The 6792-nt window shown below is 34.2% G+C and overlaps 1 pseudogene; it reads right to left on the minus strand.

Moving 5' to 3' along the window:
• Window positions 1-5303: 5303 nt before the first annotated feature.
• Window positions 5304-5385, minus strand: LOC138709673 (U4 spliceosomal RNA; annotated as a pseudogene).
• Window positions 5386-6792: the final 1407 nt, after the last annotated feature.

A 6792-nucleotide genomic window follows, 5' to 3' on the forward strand; every position in this document is an offset into this window, starting at 1 on the left:
TTTATCACCAGTAGTCGCTTTCTGGTAGTCACGCTATGACAAAGACTACAAAACATTGCTCAGCACACTGAAGAGGTACTAGAATATTTTAATAATCGTCGTATCACAGGAAGTCTTTCAGAATCGAGGCGTATTACATATCAAAGACATCTCTTAAAAATATGACAATGTACTTAAGAATCTGCTGTTTCAAACTTCATACCTAATACACAGTATATAGTGATGAATATAACAAAAATAATATATTATGTTCTAACAGCCTTCAGGTGTTTCGATTCTGTTCTTCCAAAGCTTATAACATCATATAAAAATGAGGAAATTTTGAAAACTGAGAGCATAAAAGAAATCGTAGACGATATAAATTTGTGGTACATTTGTAATTATCACTTCAGTTCCACTGAAATTCTAACAGTAATAGTTGACCTGGAAAACATTACAATCTGGAATGTTTTGGTATCAAATATCGTTCAAGGATTACAAGAAAGGTTAAACGTAACAGTTATTATGATTAGAAGAATAGTCATAAGAGAAGATTTTGAATTTCCTAAGGAAGAATCTGGGTTAGACGAGACGACGATAACCGAGATTCGTGATTTTCCATCAGAGTCATTACATTCCTACCTAATAATCTCTCAAGATGAGAAAAATGCCGAGTTCCACGTAACACAGAAGAGCTATCCTGCAGATGAGTTGACGCCGAAAGACAATTATATGATACTCGTTATTGCACATGAAGAATGGTATAATTGTGAAATGGATCACTCATATTTCAATGTATTTGACGAACTGTGGACAGGATACTGGATTCTCAACATACTTACAATCGTGAAATACGTCAATACTTGTGACAAAGTTCTCGATATCTTAGTTTTCAATCCTTTCAGTGAAGATGGTTATGGGACCATTAATTCTATTACCCTACAAGAGCTGAAGGATTTTCCTAAAACCTACTTAGAGAGAACTTGGAATCTGGGAAAGTATCACATCAAAGTCAGCATGTTTGAATCTTTCCCCAATGCGATCTTGAAGTGTGATAATTCTGGTGAATGTAACTACGAAGGTAGGGATTGGAACGTCTTACAGAATCTTGCTACATACATGAATTTCACTCCATTAGTACGTGAACCAAGTGACGGACATCAACTGGGTTATAGAGATGAAGATGGTAAATATACGGGTGCAATGAGAGACTTGATATTGAAAATATCTGATATTTCCGGTAACCAGAGATTTATTAAGTATTATGGAACGAACAAAATTGAGTTCACGTTACCTGCTTTCTACACAACACAGCTTGTTGTGGTAGTGCCAAGAGCAGAAAAATTGTCATCGTGGAGAGCTATTTCTAAATGTTTCAATCTTACATTCTGGTTTTATCTCTTGTGTGTTTTCTTAACCACTGCTCTGTTATGGTGCATTCTAAGGAAACTACAGAGGAAGGTTTCTTACCTGGACACTGCTATAGATATGATGTCTGTGTTGATCTCTATGTCTTTGAACCTTGTAACCAGAGTCAACTCCACGCCGCAGAGACTTCTATTGTCTTCGTGTCTGTTTTTCAGCTTAGTCGTCATGTGTCTCTTTCAAAGTTCTCTTCTGGACGCTGTCACCTCTCCTCATTTGGGACAAAACATTGACAACTTCAAGCAACTCTACGAATCTCGACTTCCTATTGTTACCTTGGATCAAAATCTGCTGGACACATTCAACGAATCTAAAGAAATGGAGAGACTTGTACCAAGACTTATCTACCAGAACATGACAACGGATAATCTCCTTCAGCAGATGATGACTTACAGGAATTTGTCACTACTTACCAGTAGAGGAGAAGCAATTTGGTTTCTCAACAAATATCCCTATCAATTTCATATTGTAAGCCAGTATCCTAGAGAATATTTTGTTTCCTACATGATTCCGAAAGGATCCCCTTACGCTACCAGGATTCATAACCTACTAGGTAGGATGTGTGCGGCAGGTTTGGTAAGAAAATGGGATCGAGACATGATTTTCAAACTGCAGTTGGAAGCTTTAAGAGAAGGAAGATGCAAAATGGAAACAAACGAAAGCTTGAACACTTCAAATCTTATTGGTTTACAGTTTTCTTTTATATTACTTTTGTTCGGTATGATTTTCAGTGTGAGTATTTTTATTTTAGAGATAATAACTCACCGCTAAGATTTTGAATATTTGTAGAAGATTCTGTATGTTATGTGTTAAAACTCAGTTTTTCCATATTGGAGCGGAGATAATTATGAAAAAAAATATATATATATATATATATATATATATATATATAGTGATTGAGCTTTCAGTTGATTTATTATTATCACTTAAGGGAGAGAATATCACTAGTATGAGGTCAGCAAGAAGAGTCATGAAATGCGTAGTACTTATTTCTTTGGTTTGGTACAGATTAATTAATGTCGATGTTTTCCGCATGCTTGCATTATCAAATATTAGCATTGGCACACAGCACAATATGTTCTCGGAAAAGGATGAGTTAACCAGCTGTAACGATATAGCTTCGAACTGTATCAGTGTATATGTGAAATTTTGTTGTAATTTTCACTAACCCATGTCACAAATTTTCTGGAATTGCTCTCATACAGCACTCACACATTTGAAACATTTAATGAAATTATCAATTAGGCCTATACCTTCAGGTCTTCATTTGTAAAAGCACCAATCTCTCTTTGGACGTTAGCTTTTAGATCCTGTAATGTATGTACACTAAGTAAATTTTATTTCTTTGTTTATAGGGAAAGGTCACAAACAATAATACCAAAAGATCGTGGTGGTCATAATACCCCACTAATGATCGTTTCTTTGCAAAAACTTCTTGCGATAATTTAGATACAGTAAAACGTCTCGTTTAGGCACAATGAAATCGTAAACAAAGTGCAGGTAACGTGTGGGGGGAAGAAGAGCCGTACGATAAACATGAGGGATGCACAAGGTTTTAGTTACAACATTTATGGCTAAACATTAATTGAAATTATATTTTCTAAAAACACCCTGAACAAAGAATACAAATTACATAACGTTATCATATACACATTTTAACAAACAATCAATAGTACCGTTGAAATAATTCAATATAACAAATCTTATTTTGCTACTGACATAATGTTCCTTTCAAGCAGCATTTTTTACTGTCATGAAATTCATTCTCTTTATGACTGACATAATATCACCATTTTCTGTACTGTACCTGAATAAATTGAATTCTGAGAAGGAATAATTAGGTATGTTTAGGAAATAGTATTGTCAATTCAGGTCAATATATTGTACTTTTGTTAAATTCGGCCACAGAAGACGGTGATATTATGTTAGTTGTGGAGAAAATGAAATTCATAACCGTAAAAAATGCTGCTTGAAAGCAACATCATATAAGTGGCAAATTTGATTTGTTATATTGAATATTTCAACGTTACAAATTGCTTGTTTGTTAGAATGTGTATATGATAACGTTATGCAATTTGTGTTCTTTTGTTTTGTGTGTTTTTGGGAAATATAACAATTAATGCTCCCCCGTAAATGTTGTAACTAAAACCTTGTGCATCCCTCGTGTTTATCGTACGCCTCGTCCTCCCCCACACGTTACCTGCACTTTGATTACGTTTTCACTGTGCCTAAACGAGACGCTCTACTGTACTTCAATTGAATGAATAAGAGAAAGGAATTTTAAAATTTCATTTTACAAACATACATTTCATTTTCGATAACATAATTTAAAATTGACCTTGAAATGTTTGTTTAATAATACTGTACTAACAGTCATGTACTTAAAAACTTATTGCAATAATTTTAATGCCACAATTGTTTGTGCTCTTGTTGTAAAAACTTTTATTGGCACTCCTTGTCAATAAGTTAATTCTGTTGGATGTTCGTTTCCCTAAACTTCAAAATTACGCCCTCAACGTTTGTTTGGCAGTCCTTACTCGCACGAGGATATGTTTATGTGTGTGTTTTAAATTTTAATGTAATAAATTTGAAAACCAGAAATTAAATTTAAAATTTCATTTACAAACATACACTACTATTTTCGATAAGGGATTATAAAATTTCCCTTGATAAGTTTGTTTAAAAGAGTGTCAACTAACGCAACATTGAGAATGTTACAGTAGTTGTTTTCTGATATTGTGCGTTCGTCAAGATACAGTTATCGCTCTGGCAAATGCCGTCTTTTTTATTCTTAGGCCTATAAGGAGACGTGACTGATGCGGAAGCAGTGTGTTCCTCAGTCAATCAAATATGAATGGGACCATATGAGTGAGTTTTAATGGCAGAGTTATTTTCCTTTGACTTTATGCTAATATTTTAAACTCCAGTGGACTCATTAATTGTCAGGTTCCCAGCACTGAAGCCATTTGCCCTTAATAACTAAAATTTAATTAAATCGCCTACAATTAATTAACTTTAAGGTGAGGTAAGATACGGTAACAATTTTAAAAAGAATTAATCTGAAAAATGCATGGACAGAACAACACTCATTTAATGGGTAACTCTGACATTTAAATAAAATTATCTTCAAAAGTATAAACTAGGCGTTAATTAAGTTCAATATATGAGTAACTGGAACAGCGTGGGAGAGGGCAGGCCGCTCAGCAGGGAGAACTGACTGCAGACGGATGTCGGCGAAAACAAGACTCGAAGAATTCAGAGCCCATCGGAGAAACCGAACGATTTGATTTTATAAAAATTCCCAAGAAACGCAGAGGAAACAATTTTGAAGGAAAGTAATAGGTTCGTGTCGCGTTTCTTTTAGGTTTCATCCCGAGATTTGTCTTAGCTCTCAAGGCAAACCACGCAAGAACAAGGGCAGGATGAGTTGTCGCACTGACGATTCACATCAGCTAATTAAATTGCAGAGCGACTGTATTAAATGTGTGGGGGAAACCATCGTATCGACACCTTATGAAGGACGTACTTTATTTAACAAGATAATATTCGCTTACAATTATTCTTAGCTAATGAAATCCGATGGTTGGTCTTGGAAGAGAAAAATACAAATTTTTATGAAACCGATATCGGCCACTACGCGGTCGCTTGGAAGAGCGTCACGTCATTGATTCCCCGCCGAGAGTTCCTCATATACGTCGTGTGGGACGTTGTCATTTCATGCTAGCATGTTTAGGACTCATTTTGGTAATTATGTTTATCTAAAACTCGGATTATAATTACGTAAATTAGTAATTAGAGTGTTTCGTAGTCATAACTTTTATACTTTAATATGCGAAAAATTGAATCAGATATGTTGTATTTATTATTATTATTATTATTATTATTATTATTATTATTATTATTATTATTTTAGTTTTCAACTAGCAATAATTGCACCTCGGATAAACCTCATTCGTTACGATATTGCCACTGCGCAACATGAAATTCATTACTTTGGTTAAACAGTTTACGATTCACGAGACCTAACGTAAAAATGTATTTTGTTTGAACACGTGAAATGATTAGTACGAATTCCGACAACGAATGCCACTTTGAAATGTATGCTTTAGAATATTTACTCCATTATTGTAATAATTATTATTTCAGTATGGTTATTACACGACGCTCTATCAAATACGTGGTTAATTACCGTCGATAGGATTTGTAATAACAAGATGGTATTTGGAGAGTTGAGGAAGAGGATTTGCCATAGATTACCTGACATTCGCTTTACAGTTGGGAAAATCTCTAAAAAAACAATCAGGTAACAAGTTCAATCGCAAATCAAGCCCTCGACCGAGCGCCATTCTGAATCGGCAGGCAAGAATCTCAGCCACTTAGCTACGCCAATGACTACATTATTTTATTGTCTAAATTTGCTAATTCTTTATGAATCTAACGTAGCGTTGTTATGTAAGGTAACGCCCATATTTGTCTTAAAATGATGTTTTGAAAACATGAACATGTTTTTTTTTTTATTTATCCGGCGAATGCCCCCAGAGAGAACAGGCATAAGTTATACAGCTCTAATTAGACTTTTATATAATGTAATTCCGGCTTTCAAATTTAGATTTGAAATGTACAGAGTCCGTACATTTCCCCTGACTCGAGCGTGAGAAGGTTTTGTGTTGCACAGATAACACTAGCTAAGATTCGCTGTACAGAATTGGTCAGAGAGATAAACGGCAAGCTCAAAATCACTTATTCTGTAAAAGTGATCTTGCAAACTTGTATTCCTGCGAAATCCAAAAGACTAACATTTTGATCACAGCAGTTATTTATGTTTGCACTAGTGCAAAGTCAAAAGTAAAAGTTTCAGAAATATATTCCTATTAGTCTATGCTATTATCCTGTCATTGGCAGTCAAAGTTTTAAATAATTAAAGACAAATGCTCTCATTTACAATAAAAATTTATATTTAATTCTATTTCTGAAATATGTTCTATGTTCAGAAGTCCATTTAAACATTAAAAAGTGAAACTATTTCACTCATTGTTATACTCGAACGTTATAAGTCTAAAATATAAAAACGTTCATTCAACTTTTCATGAAAAATATAATACTGAAACATTATTTCATTTATTATGCGGAGTGCATACGTGTATCACTGTGCACTCCACTTTCTGTATATTAAGATTAATTTGAGGATACTAAAACATAATTAAGGTTTTTATCATCAGTAGTCTCTTTCCTGAAGTCACGCTATTACAAACACCACACGAAATTGCTCAAAGCAATGAAGAGATAGTAGAATATTTTAACAATAGTCGTATCGCACGAGGTTTTGTAGAATCCTGGAACATTATTGATCAATTACATATCTTGAATAGCTGACATTGTACAAAAGTC

The sequence above is a fragment of the Periplaneta americana genome, chromosome 11 (genome assembly GCF_040183065.1).
Source record: "Periplaneta americana isolate PAMFEO1 chromosome 11, P.americana_PAMFEO1_priV1, whole genome shotgun sequence".
NCBI classification, from domain to species: domain Eukaryota; kingdom Metazoa; phylum Arthropoda; class Insecta; order Blattodea; family Blattidae; genus Periplaneta; species Periplaneta americana.